Raw genomic sequence first — 17,911 nt, 5'->3', positions numbered from 1 at the left:
TGCACTCTACAACAAATCTGAGGGATGCAACAATGGTGGATACGACGACTACAAACGAAATTACATTCTGGTGAGGCTCGCCACGAAACGCCAACTGTGGGGGCAGTCACAGGGTCCATCAGTAGCGGGGTTTGCGGCTTCTTGTTATTGCACCTGAAGTACCAACCAGGGCTATCACACACACACACCAATGCACTTCAGAATCAGAATTTGTATTTCCGAGTATAGCCCATTGTGCCAAGAAGCTCTTTTTTTAAGGGTGACTGAGCCAGCAGACATCAGAATATTCCAAAATGACAGATTTTAATAAAACTTAATAATTACAGAAAATATTTTAGAAAATTACATTCTCACTTAAATCTTGACTTAAAGCTTTCATGACTAGCAGGAATTCGTATTATTTGGGTCTTTCAGTAAAGTCACGTAGATAGGTTCAAAGAAAATAACAAGAAACAAAAACTATGACGTTTCGATCACAGGAAAAGGGGGGTTAGCTTCCAAAGGCAAACTGTTTATGAGGGTTTAAAATGGGCGTAGCCCAAATGTCAGCAGCCAATATTAATTCAAGTGGTGGGCAGCCAACTCGGTAGGATCTGAAACACGGAATGGACCGATTCCTCGGCCGTGGCTGATCATTGTTTTAATGCGGTGGGCTCACACAAAATGTATTTCTCCAATACGAAGGTATTTTGCAAGCCCACTGGCTATCAACAAAGATTCGTTCATGAAGCCATCCATATACAGTATATAGACACAGACACAATTTCAACCGAGATGGATACAAACTGAGCAATCATTGGAATGATGTTATCAACCAGTTTAAGTCATAACTGGCTATGATCTTCCCATCCTACCACCTTCTGATGTTAGTTGTGCTTTATGCCCATTTCGAACTTGCGCTTTCACAGGATTCACAGGAACACAGCCACTTCGCGCGCCAACCCCTCGGTTGCGGCTCTGCAATCTTCAATTAACATGCTCATCTCTAATTAACATGCTAATCTCTCATTGACATGCTAATTTTCACCTGGCAGCCCTTTGATTTGTTTTAGTTTTTGTTATTTTCTTTGAATCTATCTACGTAACTTTACCAAAAGACCCAAATAATATACATTCTCACTTCTTAAACTTTGTGATTTGAATTATATTCACTTTAAATTATTGTACCTTTTGTGCAGTTCCAGCATGAGCACCTCCACTACCGCTATGAGGTGCTGAAGAAGATTGGAAAAGGAGGTCAAGGCCAGGTGATCCAGTGCCTTGATCACAAAAGGAACAACCTGGTGGCCATTAAGATCCTGGTGTCACCATCGAGGTAAGACTTCAGAGCCGCCCCGTCACGAGCCCGATGTTGTTGTTAAGTTCGTTGCCACGGGCAGCCGTGCGATGCAGTGGTGACACTTGTGCATCAAAGTGAGAAGGGGGGCCTGGGTTCGACTCCTGATTCGGGTGCCCTCCTGTATGGAGTTTGCATGTTCTACCCCTGTTCTGCATCAGTTCCTTCTGGGTTCTCAGATTTTTCCTCCCTAAAGCTTAAAATACACACACACAGTGTAAACTAATATTGGGGATAAAACATCCCATTGCTGAAGGATTACCTGCACATTATGGTAATTCCTCATTTAATGCTGTACATACATTCCTGAAAAGTTCCGCGTTCAGCAAAAAAGTATTGAGCGAAAATAATTTCCCCATATATAATGTAATAATAATGTTTGGCGAGATACAATGCACTCATACACCTTGAGATGACGAGACCAATAACTGAGGGTATACCGTCATGTTACTTTATCATTGCGAGTAATGTATCATTGCAGCTCAAGAAAGTAGTTCGTTGTCGACTACTCACAAATCGTGTTATAACGGGCGGGTTCCGTGCTTTAACAGGCATGTTCCACGTTTTAACAAGTGTGTTTTGTTTTAAAACGAAAAGCGTTCCGTTATGCAATGGGCGCGTTCGTGTTATTACGGGCACATTCTGCGTTGTGCGAAAAGTGTGCCCTAATGGAAGAGCCACATTGAAGCGAATATGCGTTGTGTTAACATGCGTTTGCATTTAGATTTCTCAAATGACCAATCCGATTTGAATGGCTCTTCACTTCCAAATCCTATCGGGTGCCCTACATCGGCTCCTGCTCCCTCTGTGGTAGCTCCTCACCAATGATTGTCGAGTGTACTACTGGAACTCATGGTGCTGTTAGACCTGGTGAATTCATATTTAATTAATTTATTCTGACTAGAATTTGGTTCTGGATATCCCTTAAGCAAATATAGGATCTTCATTTGTGGACTTCCTCTGTGCAGCTCCAAGGAAGAAACATACCAGAAGATGGAACTCCAGGTAGCTCTGGAACTTCAAGGCAAGGGCAGTGATGAAGATTTCAACGTCATCAAAGTCCTGAATAAATTTTATTTCAGAGGACACCACTGTATTGTCCTGGAGCTGTTGAAGTATGTATTGCATGCCGCCCCCCCGCCTCCGCCAATAATGTGGTTAACTTACTTAACAAACTTTCGTTAGTTTTTTAGAAGCGACCTGACCTTAACAAAGTAACATTTATATTCTTGGTTCTTTCGGTAAAGTCACGTAGAAGGGAAACAATACAATAATATAAATATAAAACAATAAAATTCTCACGACGTTAAAAATAACCGCCACTTTTTTAAAATTTTCTTGTTGTGGTTTTCACACCTGATGATTGCTTGTGTTGCCGTCGAAACGTCGTGAGAATTTTATTGTTTTATATTTTTATTATTTTATTGTTTCCCTTCTACGTGACTTTACCGAAAGAACCAAGAATATGAATCCCTGCAATCACGAAAGCTTTAAATCAAAATTTTAAAAGTAGCATGTAGTTTCTAAATGTGGAGGGGAAAACCAGTGGACCCACAGAAAAATCCACATGCCCACGGGGAGAACATGCAAACTCCAAATGTACAGGCGTCACGGTGGGGATCAAACCTACAACCTCCTCTATACCAGGCGGGGGAGATGTCATCTCGCCACCGCGGCAAGCTGTTAATTTTGAGATTCCCACGCCACCCATGCATTGCAATACTGTGGAGCTGCCATGTGTCATGGGTGCATTGGAGGCCACTTCTCTTTTCTCCATTAGCCCTGCCACTTTTACCAAGCCACGCCTCCACTCAATCAGCAGGGTGGCTGGATGGCAGTGGTGATGCTTGTGTCTCTCGGCGAGAATCCGAGCTTCTTTTCTGTATGGAGTTTTTATCTTCTTCCAATAGATAGCCCTCCACCACCCGGCAACAAAACCAATGATATAAAGTTGTCAAGTTGGCATATATGCCAATTTATTTGGTCTATTGGCAAACTGACGACCTCAACTCACACGGAACTATAACTCTTAATATTGGTCATGAACGTGCACATGAACGTACAATATTAACATGATTATCGTTATCAGAATCAGTGCAGCATTGTAGGGGATGGCACTGATGCTGTGTTTTTGTTGCTGCTTCTGCCTCTCTCGCAGGGAGAGCCTTCATGAAGTGATTAGAAAAGCGGGGCTCCGGCGGTTGGACATGGCGATGGTGAAAACCTACACCAGGGGCATCCTCAAGTTCTTGTGCCACATCAATTCCAGGAAAATCGTTCACGCGGACATCAAGCCAGTGAGTGGACACAGCGTTCAGCTTTCACTTTGGTGCAGAGGTGTATCTTTATTGGGGACTCGTTCCACAGAGAAAACCGGCCATGTTTTCACAAGGTTGATACGTTAGCTCTGTCCTTCTCACTGGAAGGAGGCAGGGTCATGCTACCTCTGGTGGAGATGATCTGGTATGAATTAAACTATAGTGTAGAGTCGTGTCGCTCTTGGGGACTCACCAGAGACAAAACCGGCAACGTTAATCAGCGTTGCCCCAAACCCTGGGAGACACAAAACGGAGTCAAAAAGAATAATTTTCAAGACGTGCGAAACTTACATTTTGGCCTGACAACTGCTCGTTATCGAATTCCCATCTGCAAATTGAAAACGTCCAAAGACAAAGGTGCAGTGGAAAGCATCACGGAATCCTTGCACTCTCTTGTGAGTGGCTTTTAGTCTGTAACTCGTTAATGGGCACTCATCCGGCTGTGAGCTCCATGCAGCTCTCCTGTTGGAGCAACGGCAATCGGTTGTAAATAGAGCCACCCCCTTTACTTTGATGGTGCCTGAGAGTGCTTTGAACGTGACACGCCTCTACTCACATCTCCAATTTTGACGCACTTGAAAGGGGCACACCGCCCAGTGACAGCTGTCAGAAAACAGCGAATATTGCACTTGACTGACGCTAGTCGACAGCGCTATGCCTCATCTAGTTCTCCTGTTTAGTGCGTGTCATGGTATGTGATTGATCCACTGCTGGCTGAATGATATCGGCATAACCTCTGAGTTTGAATTCATTCTACCCCTCCTCCAGCGAAATGTTCTCGTCAAAGACACCGTGACTGGCACCGTGAGGATCACGGACTTTGGCATGAGCTTTTTCGTGGAAAGTCAACGTGAGTGACCTCACCTGGGTGTGTGAGTGTCTGCGTGTGTGTGTCTGTATGGCTGTCTTTATGCATGGGTGTCTCTGCGTCCGGGTGAGTGTCTATATGTTAGTGTTTGTCTGAGTGTGTCTGTGTGTGAGTATCTGAGTGTCTGTACATGTGACTGTTTATGTGTATAATGATGATGCTGTTTAAGACACAGTGTGTACACACGCACCAATGTTTGTTGTTCTTGTGATTATTGTACAGCTAAGAATGTTGGTGGGACCCTAGGATACTTGGCTCCGGAGCTGTTGCTGGGTTATAGCTTGACATGTGCAGTGGATATGTGGGCGCTGGGCTGCACGGTGGCGGAGTTGGCGACGGGCAGGAAATTATTCCGGTCCAACAGCCACGAAGATCACCTCCCACGCTGCATAGAGGTATTTCCCACACGGCGTCTGTCTGCTCGTGATCCCCCTCTCTTTCCGTGGAGTCGTGGGCTATGGGGGTGGCAGGAGGGGGGGTGGTCACTTGGTGATCTGTGAATAACGGCCGTCATATGTTGTGTGTACACGTGTGTGTCTTGTATGTGTAGGGGAGCGGTAGTGTAGCGGTCAGCCTGCTGTGCTAGAAACAGAGTTCGATTCCAGCTCATGGCCAACACCAGTGACGATTGTCTGAACTGTCCTGGGCCTCCTCTAGTTTGAGTCAGCCTCAACTGAGTACCTCGTGGAGTGTGTGAAGTACCTGGGTCAATGTGGCCCGCCACTCCTGTCTCTGTGCGCCACAGTGCTGGCCCTCAACAAACGCTGCTGCTTTTGCTACTCGATCTAACAGCACTTGCCCCTACAGTTTACGGGTGACCTTTGTCTTCATGTCAACCATGTGCAGATTCTGGGGATGCCTCCAAGGTACTTGGTGAATGCAGCACCCGACAGAATGCAGTTCTTTGGTGAGTTGAAGCGTGGGGTGAGTGACAGACCGGATTCAGTTTTAGGGAGTAGCCTCAGGCTGTTGTTATTTTGTTTTGGAGGGGGCGTTTTTGTATTTTTAATTCCTTGGGTGTGTGGGTGGGTAAATGGGTGTGTGGGCAAGTGGGTGGGTATGTGGGTAAGTAGGCGAGTAGATTGGTGGGTAATTGCGCGAATGGATGGGTGAGTGTGTGAGTGAGTGGGTCAGCGGGTCAGTGAGAGGGTGGGTGAGTGGGTGGGTAGATGAGTGGGTGAGCAATTGGGTAGGTGGAAGAGTATGCGTGGGTAGGTGGATGAGTGGGTTGATGGATCGGTCAGTAAGTGAGTAGGTGGGCGACGTGCTGGTTGGTGACTTCGTCTCTCCCGCTGTGCATGGCTCCTGCAGACCATCGGGGGAAGATGTTCTGCCCAGGCATGAAAAGGGTGCCTGGGAGCTTCCCACTGCACGAGGTGCTCAACAGCGACGACCCGGAGTTTGTCAAATTCATCAGCTGCTGTCTGCGGTAAGAACCACCCACCACTCCCCCCCCCCGCTCCCCACGAGGATCCCCCCCTCCAATTGATTGACGACCGCTCTGCACCGATCACCAGGAAGATGTGGAGCTGAGTGGACCTGCCAATAAGCGGTGCCACTGGCCCTCTGTGAAGTTAGCCCTCTGTGGAGGAGTGGGAGGTCTGTGCAAGCCACTGCTGGGTATCAGAGGGCTCCCACTGCTACTGCGGCTTCCGCTGCTGCTGTGCGTTCCTGGACCTCGTGGGAAAAGGAAGGAACATCAAAGCTCTCAGCATGCCTCTCTCACCACGTGGCCGCGTGTGTCCCCCATGCATCTCTCAACAGATGGGATCCAAATCGTCGCATGACGCCAGCGCAGGCGCTGGCTCATAGCTGGCTCCGAACCGCAGCCACCAGCACCACCACGGCCAGCAAAGCCACCACCACCGCTGCTGCTCCTGGCAGTGTGAAGCGCTCTGGAGCTGCTAAGCGACGGTAAGCCACTATCTGCTAGTCCAGTGGTCAAGGCAGTCTATAGGAGGGTGCGGGGCCTGGGGCAAGTTACACCGTGTGGGCTTTCGAATCGCGGAGAAATCCTCCTCTTTCGGTCTTAAATAGAGGGATGAATGTAATGTCATCACTTGTGAGCCAATCCGGAGCGAGAGCCTATGTGTTAAACGGAAATATCATGTCTGACACCGTGACATCGTAGCGCAGGGCCCCCCAAAGCTCAGGGCCCGGGGTCGTCACCCCCATACACCGTACCCAGGGGACGGCTCTGGTCCTGTGTGTGTTTAATATCGATTTCTCTTCATTCTACTTTTACGCTTATTTAGCCAGCAATAGCCTCACTCAGTCTCAAGACTTTTTCAGGAGCGTCCTGCCAAGTTGTTTGCTGTACAGAACAAATCTACTGCTACTGCTGCTGTACGATCCCAATTGAGTGATTTGGAGGTGCAATTTACAACACTGGCAGAGATGTCCATCCAACACTGGTTGCACGGCGTGTTTCTGAGGGTTCAGTTGCCAAACCCAGAGGAATGGAAGTGAAATTTTAATGTGCAATTTTATTGAAGAATTGTCTTGGTGTGGTGTGAGGCTGTTTTTGTTGCTGTTGAAAAACGACAGGATTTTATTGACTTATGACATTTGTATTTATAGACTTTATTATTATTTTTAGTGACTCTTATAGACTTTGTACTCCTTTTGTTTTGTTTGTTGTTGTAACCTGCTGACTCTGTGCCATGATGGGACATCTGTGAAAGAAGAGCTTCATAGCTCATCAGACTCCTCTTCATCCAGTCTAAATAAAGATTCTGATTCTGGAAACCCATGCGGGGGGGGCAGTGTAGGGGGGTTGGTAGAACACACTCCACATTCCACACAGAGAATCAAACCCAGGTCCTCTCTGGCTGTGAGTTCCAGCCATAAAGAACGTGTAGATTCCATAATTGGTTTCTGGGTGAGGACAGATAATGAAGCGGCAATTTCTTTGCCATGTTGCCCTGCATCCACTGAGACACCGCCAGACTAATGCCCATTTTGTAACCAGACTCACGGTGGGCAAAGCTATGCTGCATTATTGCGGCACTGTTAATTATCTGGGTTAATCTTCTGTGGCACAGAGTTAGTCCACCCATGGACGATGGGGGGGAGAAGGGGGGGGGGGGACTGATCTCTGCTGGAGCAGGAAGTTGGAACGGTGTCGTGCGCATCTCTTCACAGAGTGGAGCCGGCACAGCGCCCATCCTGCTGGCTCGCCCAGACCTCTAAAGCGAAGTTGAAGGTTGTGGAGGAAGAATGGACCCTGGTGGAGGAGCTGGTGGTGCAAGAGGAAGAAGAGACACTGGTGGAGGAACTGGTGGTACAGGAGGAGACCCTGGTGGAGGAGTTGGTGGTACAGGAGGAGACACTGGTGGAGGAGTTGGTGGTACAGGAGGAGACCCTGGTGGAGGAGTTGGTGGTACTTGAGGAGACTCTGGTGGAGGAGTTGGTGGTACAGGAGGAGACCCTTGTGGAGGAGTTGGTAGTACTTGAGGAGACCCTGGTGGAGGAGTTGGTGGTACAGGAGGAGACCCTAGTGGAGGACCTGGAGGTACTGGAGGAGACTCTGGTGGAGGAGTTGGTGGTACAGGAGGAGACCCTAGTGGAGGAGTTGGTGGTACTTGAGGAGACCCTTGTGGAGGAGTTGGTAGTACAGGAGGAGATCCTGGTGGAGGAGTTGGTGGTACAAGAGGAGAAGAGGAAGCAAGGGAGCCTGGCCCGCATAGGGAGAGCCATCCGCTCACTCCTCCGACGCGTGCTGCTTTGTGGTGGCCGGTCCACTTCACAGTATGCGTGGTGTGAACCATGACCACGTTCACCACACTCACCACACACACCCTGCACTCACCCACCCTGTGATACCCTCCACCCACCACCCACACCCTGCACCCACCACACACACCCTGCACCCACCCAGTCTTTGATACCCCGCATCCACCACATGCCACACACACCCTGCACCCACCACACACACCCTGCACCCACCACACACACCCTGCACCCACCACACACACCCTGCATCCTCCACACACACTCTGCACCCACCACACACACCCTGCACCCACCACACACACCCTGCACCCACCCACAGCGTGATATCGACTACTCAACATACTCCACACAGAGGGTTAGTGGTTTAAGAGGGTTAGTGGTTTAAGAGGGTTAGGGGTTTAAGAGGGTTAGCGGTTTAGGGGTATAGGGGTTTAGAGGGTTATGGGTTTAGAGGGTTGGAAGTTTAGATAGTTAGACATTTATTGGACTAAGAGTTTAGGGGTTTACAGGTTTAAAGGATGATGGGTTTAAGGGTTTAGAGGGAGGGGTTAAAAGGGTAAGGGGTTTAGAGGGTTAGGGTTTTAAGGGTAAAGAGGTTTTAGGGATTTAGAGGGTGAGCGTTTTCAAGCGTAAGGGGTTTAGAGGGTTAGGTGTTTAGATGGTTATTGTTTTCGGGGTTTCGGGATTTAAAGGGTTTGGGGTTCAGAGGGATAGGGTTTTAGAAGGTTAGGGTTTAGAATATTATGGGTTAAGAGAGTTAGGGATTTAGATAGTTAGGTGTTTAGAGGTTTAGAGGCTTTATGGGTTTTGATATGTAGAGGTTTAGGGGGTTAGAAGTTTAGTAGTTTATAAGGTTATAGGTTTTAGAGTTTTGGGGGTTTTTAGGGGTTTAGACGGTTAGGGGGTTAGAGGTTTAAGGTTTTATGGTATAGGTGCTTAGTGAGGGTTTTAGAGGGTTAGGGGTTCATTGGGTTAGGGTTTAGAAGTTTATGAGTTTAGAGAGTTAGGTGTTTAAGAAGTTTAGAGAGTTTATGGGTTTCGATTGTTAGATATTTATTGGTTTGGAGGGTTTGACATTTAGAAGGTTATAAGTTTAGGGGTTTAGATGTTTGGGGGATTAGAAGATTTGGGTTTTCAAAGTTTAGGGGTTTTGAGAATTAGAGTTTTATAGGGTGATGAGGTTTAGGGGTTGAAAGGGTTAGGGGTGTAGAGGATTTAAGACCTAGACTTTCACAAGTAATATTATTCATAATAAAGGTTGTTTGGGTTAGTCTCCAACACACCAGTGTGCTAAAGGAGAAACTAATTGGCAGGTTTTGTTAATGTGATAAACTTTGTCTGTTTAGAAATAAAATAAAACAAATCACAACGTTTCGATCGCAACACAAGCGGTTGTCATCAGGCAGAGGAGTCAGCCTCTAAAGGCAAACTGTTTATAAGGGTTTGGGGATAGACGTAGCCCAAGTGTATCAACAGCACTAGGAGCATGGACGGTGCACGAGCGCCAATGCAGCAACAATGCCAATGCAGCAACAATGCCAATGCAGCAACAATGCCAATGTAGCAACAATGCCAATGCAGCAACAATGCCAATGTAGCACCAATGCCAATGTAGTGGGTGAGAGAGCTTCCGTGGCAAGAGGTTAGATAGGTAAGAAAGAGGAGAGGAGCAAGGGGGGAGAGAGGGAGGGGGGGAGTGGGGTAGGGGGATGGGGGGGCTGCGTGAGCGCTAAGGGGAGAGAGGACGTGAAGCTGGGGGGGAAGTGGGCGGGGCTGCAAGTGGGAGGCTGGGAACGTTGGGGATGCAGGCTGAAATTAACTCGGAAAAATAGACTAGTACCCGGCAGATATGATGGAACAACCATAAACAGTTAAGGTTTTACTTGGTTAATAACATCCTTCCAATGATTGCTCAAGTTGTATCCATCTTCTTGGTTGAAGTTATGTCTATGTTTATATATCTGGATGGCTTCATGAACAAACCTATGATAGCCCGAAGGTTTGCAGAGTACCTTGGTCTCGGAAAAAACAATATCATGCGAGCTCACAGCGTTATAGCCACGGCAGAGGAATTGGTTCTGCCGTGTTTCAGATCTGCCTTGTGTTCGCGAACACGGTCCGAGACGTGTCGTTTCATTTCCCCAATGTAATTGCTACCGCAGGTACAACTCAGTTTGTAGACTCCAGAAGGGATTAGATCACGGATTTTGTGTACTGTATTGAATCGGACCTGGATCTTGTGTTTGTTTACGATTTTGGACATCTTTTTGGTAACACCTTCTATGTATGGTAATGTAATGGTTTTGATTGGCTTCTCAGGGGGTTGTTTCTCCAATGGTTGGAGAAACAGCTTTGCGAATAATGCGGTCCGAGAAACCATTCATCTTGAGGGCCTGGTGTACGTGTTCCAGTTCACTTGCTCGATGGTGTTGGTCGGAAATGCAGTGGGTCCTATGGTGTAGTGTTTTGATGAGGGAATTCTTCTGTGGCAGATGGTGGTGGGAATTAGGTTTCAGATAGGAATCTGTATGGGTGGCTTTCCTGTAGACAGAGTATCCCAACGAGCCGGTCAGGTCTCTTCTCAAACAAAACATCCTGGAATGGTAGCTTACCATCCTTCTCCACTTCCATGGTGAATTTGATGGATGGGTGTATGTAATTTATGTGGTTGAGAAATTGGGTCAATGCTGGCAAGCCATGTGCCCAAATGGCGAAAGTGTCATCTACATATCTCTTCCACAAGGAAGGATCTAGGGTGGATGTCTGGATGCCATCTGTTTCACATTTCTCCATGAAAACATTCACTATCACTGGTGATGAGGGGGAACCAATGGGGGTACCTTCATTTTGTTTGTAGAAAGTACCATTCCAGGTTAAGTAAGTGTTGGTAAGGCAGTGCCTAACCAGAGTAGGTACATCAAGATTCAGTCCATGTTGGACTAAATCTTCAATTATTGCTAAGGTTTCAGGTACAGGAACCGTGGTGAACAGAGAAACTACATCAAAGCTGACTAGCAAATCATCTGGGGACAGTGAAATTCTCTTGATTAGAGAGGCCAAGTGATCTGAGTTACGTACTGCTGAGGTAGTCTTGCCCGTGAATGGAAGCAAGTTATCAGACAGAAAACGGGCCAGTTTGTAGGTAGGTGAGTTGATAGTGGAAACAATTGGCCGAAGTGGAGTACCTTCTTAATCCGTGATCTAATCTCATCTGGAGTCTACAAACTGATTTGTGCCTGCGGTAGCAGCTACATTGAGGAAACAAAACGACATGTCTCGGACCGTGTTCGCGAACACAAGGGACATCTGAAACACGGCAGAAGCAGTACCTCTGCCGTGGCTGACCATTATTATAATGCTGTGGGCTCGCATGATATTGTTTTTTTCCGATACCAAGGTACTCTGCAAACCTTTGGGCTACCATCAAAGGTTTGTTCATGAAGCCATCCAGATTTATAAACATAGACATAACTTCAACCGAGAAGATGGATACAAATTGAGCAATCATTGGAAGGATGTTATTAACCAAGTAAAACCTTAACTGTTGATGGTTGTTCCATCACATCTGCCGGGTACTAGTCTATTTATCAGAGTTAATTTCCCTCCGCATCCCCAGCGTTCCCAGCCTTCCACTTGCAGCCCCGCCCACTTCCCCCCCAGCTTCACGTCCTCTCTCCCCTTAGCGCTCACGCAGCCCCCCCCCCATCCCCCTACCCCACTCCCCCCCTCCCTCGCTCTGACCTCCTTGCTTCTTACCTATCTAACCTCTTGCCACGGCAGCTCTCTCACCCACTGCATTGGCATTGTTACTGCATTCGCATTGTTGCTACATTGGCATTGTTTCTGCATTGGCATTGTTGCTGCATTGGCATTGTTGCTGCATTGGCACTCGTGCACCGCCCATGCTCCTGGTGCTGTTGATACACTTGGGATATGCCCATCCCAAACCCTGATAAACAGTTTGCCTTTAGAGGCTGACTCCTTTGCCTGATGATGACAGCTTGTGTTGTGATCGAAACGTCATAATTTATTTTATTTCTAACTACTTGACTTTACCGAAAAAAACCAAAGAGTATGGATTCCTGCAGTCACGAAAGCTTCAAATCAAGATTTACTAATTGGCTGTCGCATGGTGGCGGGTTTAACGACACATTTATATTTACACAATCTAACCCAACAAACCATTATTATGGTATGAGAGGGTTAGGGCTGTAAAGTGTTATGGTTTTATTGGTTTAGGGGTTTAGAGGGTGAGTGGTTTAGAGCAGCGGTCCCCAACCTTTTTGGCACCAGGGACTGGTTTCGTGGAAGACAATTTTTTCATGGACCAGAGGTGGGGGGGTTCATCATTGGGTCTTTCCCCTGTTTCAAAGAAACTCTCCAGCGATGTTTGTTTTTTACTTATTTTCGGCTAGGGTTAGCTTGTGGGCTTACCAAAACTGCGCAGTGCGGGAAAGAGGCGCGGACGGAAGTGGTAAATAAAATGGGCAGGCCACGCGCGGATTAAAATAAGTGTCGGATTCTGACTTTTCATAAGGAGTGCGCAACCTAGATCCCTCGCATGCGCAGTTTACAGTAGGGTTCGCGCTCCTATGATAATGTAATGCCACCGCTGATCTGACAGGAGGCGGAGCTCAGACAGTAATGCGAGCGATGAGGAGCGGCTCGCCCACCGCTCACCTCCTGCTGTGCGGCCCGGTTCCTAAAATGCCAGGGGTTTTGAGGGTTTAGAGGGTTGGTTTTTAAAGGTTTAAAAGGTTAGGGGTTGAAAGAGTTAGAGGTTTAAAGCGTTCGGGGTTTAGTGGGTTAGAGTTTCAAGGGTAAAGGGGTTTAGAGGGTTAGTGTTTTAGATGGTGAGCGGTTTATATGGTTAGGGTTTTAGTAAGTTAGGTGTTTAGAGGTGTAGAGGGTTTATGGATTTAGATTTTTAGTGGTTTAGAGGGTTAGGACTTTAGTCGTTTATAAGGTTATGGGTTTAGGAGTTTAGAGATTTCGGGGTGTTTAGGGAACTAGGGATTAGAAGGTTATGGGTTTGAGAATTTTCCAGGGTCTAAAGGATTAGAGGGCCAGGGATGAGAGGGTTTAACACCTACACTCAACAATATTATCTGTAATAAAGGTTTTTTTTGGGTTAGTCTCCCAACACACCGGTGTCCTAAAGTAGAAACAAATCGGCATTTTTTAGTTACGTGATAAAATTTATGAATTGGCTGTCGTGTGGTGGCGGGTGTAACGACACATTTATATGAACTTACCCCAAAAACCCTTTATTATGGGATTAGAGAGTTACATGTTGAGAGGGTTAGTATTTAGGGTTATAGAGGTTTAGAGAGTTAGGGGTTTAGAAGGTTAGGTGTTTAAGAGGATTGGGGTTTAGATGGTTTGGGATTTAGAAGGTTAGGGATTGAGGGTTTTAGAAAGTTACGGTTTTGAGGATGAGAAGGTTAAGGGTAGAGTTTTAGGGTTTAGAAGGTTACAGGTTTCGAGGGTTATAGGTTTAGAGGGTTAGGTGTTTAGAGGTTTAGCGGGTTTATGGGTTTCGATTCTTAGAGGTTTAGAGGGTTAGTAATTAAGGAGTTTAGGTTTCTTTGAGTCTAAGGGGTCTGTGATAAGATAAAAAAAATTGTTTAGTTTCATTTGTATATTTGTAGATAATTTGTATACCTCTCCTGTCGTGTTTTGTATTCTATTTTTGTTGTCACATTTTGACCCCCCTGACTGGACATCTGTGAAAAATATCTTTATCGCTCGTTAGATTCCTGCAGTACAAATACATATTTTTTATTCTTATTGGCCTCGAGTCTATGGATTTCGGTATAAGTTTTTGGGTCTCTTTGAATGGATAGATCTCTGTGAGGCTATGGGTCTGTGTGTGAGTCTATAAGGTCGCTGTGTGAGTCTATAAGGTCGCTGTGAGTCTATAAGGTCGCTGTGTGAGTCTATGTGTGTGTGTATTGCAGTGTGTGGATGTCTGTTGGAATCTATGGGTCTCTGAGTATGGATGCTTTTGTGAGTCTTACATGTGTAATGAGCGATTTCCGCGACATGTCGTGTAGAGGGTATTTCTTTTATTCATATACGTTCACAACACCGTATCTCTTACTCTGAATACAACACTGGATGTTAGCATCTCTACGGGCTACACACACACATGGCCGATCACTCGGCGTGGTTCCACCATCCGCGCTCGGCCAGGCCGCTGGCTGGTGGCGTGCCGGGGAGGGTGATGGAAGACGCAGGAGATGTTCCACGTGGTCGGACGACAAAGAGAGATGACGGCGAGCAGCGACACAGTCCGGACCCAAGAGTCCTTCTCCGCCCCCGCTTATATCACCGCAAGCGCGGCTGGGCTCCGCCACTGGCCACGCCCTATCGTGAAACCTTCGAGTGGGTTCCCGGAGCATCCCGGCCAGCCCCACCCATTACCTTTGGCCCAGATGCCTCTCCCTTTCGGATTGGATGTTGTTTCAGCGGTGCCCGTACCCGTGCTTCCCTTTTTGTAACCAGCAGGTGTCATCATGTCATTGGACATGCACAAATTGAACTTAAAAAGGGCATTGAGGGGTGCGGAATCAGAATTGAATATTAACTTCCTGTAATGTTTTATAATAATATATTTACTCCAGGAAAGCCACACTGAGTCATAGTAAGGTCCTGAATTGAGTTTTCTTTTTAAGATATTTCGACCAATGAATGACGAGCGCTTACACAAGTGGGGGGAAACCGGAGCACCCAGAGAAACTCCACGGTTACGAGGGGGAAACACTGTAAACCGTGGAGGGGATCGTCGTGGCGGGAGCTGGGCGATTGACAGCCGCAGTCGATCGCGTGGTGGAAACCGCGCGATGAACAGTCTCCTGGGGTCATTACACATGGATGAGTGAGTTTCTTAGTGAGTGACAGAGTGAATTTGTGAGTGAGTCCGTGAGTGAGTGGGTGAGTGAGTAGTGAGTAAGTTTATAAGTGAGTGGGTGACCGAGTTTGTATATGAGTGAGTGGGTGAGGGAGTAGAGTGAATGAGTGGGTAGGTGAATGATTGAATAATTGAGTTTTTGAGTAAGAGGGTGGGTGGTTAACTGAGTTTGTGAGTGCATTTGTGAGTAAATCATTCTTTAATGATTGGCTGAGTTGCTGAATGATTGACGGAGGGAATAAATGGAAAAAAATATTGAGTGAGCGAGTGACTGCTTGAGCAAGTGGATGAGCGAGTTTGTGACTGAGAGGTTGAATTATTTTCTGAGTGAAGGAGCAGGTTATTGAGTGAGTGGGCGAGTAAAACGGTCCTTTTATGAGTAAGTGAGTGTCTGAGCGAGTTGGTAAGTGAGTTTCCGATTGAGTGGCTGAGAAAATGGGTGAGTAAGTGAGTACTTTAATGAGTGAGTGAGTTATTGGATGAGTGAGTGGGTGAATGGGTGGGTGAGTGAGAAGGTGAGTTTTTGAGTGAATGGGTCGGGGTTTGTAGGAGTTTCTGAGTGAGTGGATGAGTGAGTGAGTTGGCCAGTGAGTGGCAGAGTGAATGTATGAAGAAATAGGTCAGTGAGTGGGTGCGGATGAGTGAGGGAATTATTTGAGTCGGTGGTTTGGTGGTTGAGTTAGTTTCTGAATTAGTGGGTGAGTGAGCTTCTGAGCAAGAAGTGTGAGTGAGTGTCTGAAAGCGAGTGAGTCTGGGAGCGAGTGAGTCTGGGAGCGAATGAGACTGGGTGCGAGTGAGTCTGGGCACGTGTCGTTGAGCAAGTGGATGAGTGGGTAAATGTTTGGGTGAGCGAGCATTTGAGTGTGTGAGTGGGTGATTTTCTGAGATAGTCTATGAGTGAGTGAGTGGGTGAGTGAGTGGCTGAGTGGATGTGTGAGTCGGTGAGGAATCGAGTGAGCGAGTAAGCTTGTGAGGGAGTCGGTAAGTAAGTGGGTGGGTGCACAAGCAGTGAATAAGTGGGTGAGCGAGTGGATGCGTCTCTGTGTGAGTCTTTGGGTCTCTGTGTGAGTCTTTGGGTCTCTGTATGAGTTGATGGGTATCAGTGTGAGTCGATGTGTATGTCTATGGGTCTCTGTGTGAGTCTTTTCTCTGTGAGAGTCCATTGTCTGAGTCTGTTTGTGAGTCTATGTGTCTTTGTGTAAGTATATTGTCTCTGTGTTTCGATGGGTCTCGGTGTGAGGCTATATGTAAATATAGGGGTCTCCATGGTCCCAATGCCTCTGGGTCTTAGCGTGAGTGAGTTTGAGTGTGAGTCTATGTCTCTCTGTGTGAGACTTGTCAAGACTTTTGGGCGACCCTGTATAATAACCAATTGTCTTTTGACTTTTGGGCCACCCTGAACAATAAATCAATGTGTCCTGACTTTTAGGCCACCCTGTACAATAACCCTATGTGTCTTGGCTTTTGGGCCACACTGTACAACAATAACCCCGATGTGCCATGACGTTTTGGCCACCCTGGACAATCACTCAGTGTCCTGACTTTTGGGCCACCTTGTAAAAAAATTACCTTATGTGTCCTGACTTTTGGGCCACACTCTACAATAATAACCCAATGTGTCCTGACTTTTGGGCCACACCGTACAAAAAAATAATGCGGGAAGGAATCATCCTTAGGTAATAAAGAAGTTTAGACAGACTCAGCTTCTTAATCAGTCCGGAGCTCCGGACTTCAGGAAGCCTCCAGAGAAAGATGCTGAAGGAAAGCGCTGGCGAGTTCACGAAGGATCGCAGCTTCCCGGGTCCGCTTGCAGGCTCACCTTGTAGGGGAAGTGTGGCCACCGAATGGAGAACTTGGGAACTGGTGAGGAGACGGAGCATTGTGGGAGCGGAGAGCAGGGAGGGGCATGGAGGTCAGACGTTCCACGGGAGGAGGCGAGTCTCGTCCTAATGCCTACGGGATGGAGGAGAGCACCGGGCTCACTGAAACGGGGGCTTCCATACAAAAGAATCGACGAGAATAAAAAAAAACAAGGAAAGAATCGAGCATGTTGTGAGCATTGATAGACAGTGAAGTATCCAGAGGCGTGAGAAGGGAGGCTTGCTACAAGGGGTAGGAGCGGTCCCCTTCATCGCTCCTTCTTCTCTCGTGATTAGACTGCTCTTTCTCTCCATCGCGCCGCTCAATGTTTACTTTCAGCCGGAACGGCTCCGGATCGCTGCACCGGGAATTATTTTGCCACGCCACATCAATCTCTCTTAATTTGGTCCTCATAATTTTGTATAAACCTGTTTATAGACTTATAAGATTATGAGAACGATAATGAAACATTATTATGGAAAGACATACCTTACACTCTAGTGGTAGTGCCTTACGCCGATATTTCCCACTCCGAGCCAGCCTACAGTAGCATCCTGGGGGGAATGTAGAGCGAGGAATGTAAAGCCCTGCATCTACAAATGTGCAAAACGTCTCGAGGCTGTGAAATGGAGATTTGGGGGTGTGCCTGGCGCTGTTTAAAAGATACCACCCCGCCCCCATCAGAAACCTCTTCCCTGCAGCTGTCCCATGAGAGTGCTATGGTGAGCGAGTGGATGACTTGAGCACCTGCCAGCAAGGGGATCCAGAGAAGCGTCATAGCAATTGTAAGAAAGGAGGACATGCGAGTGTGCCAACACTTGTTTCGCACAGTACAGGTACATGGTGCAATACGTGCGTTTGGGAAGCGGTGATGCAGTGCT

The sequence above is a fragment of the Petromyzon marinus genome, unplaced genomic scaffold (genome assembly GCF_048934315.1).
Source record: "Petromyzon marinus isolate PM22_M1 ecotype Great Lakes invasive population unplaced genomic scaffold, UKy_Petmar_22M1.pri1.0 PM_Scaffold_28, whole genome shotgun sequence".
Lineage (NCBI taxonomy): Eukaryota > Metazoa > Chordata > Hyperoartia > Petromyzontiformes > Petromyzontidae > Petromyzon > Petromyzon marinus.
This window is presented reverse-complemented; position numbering follows the sequence as displayed.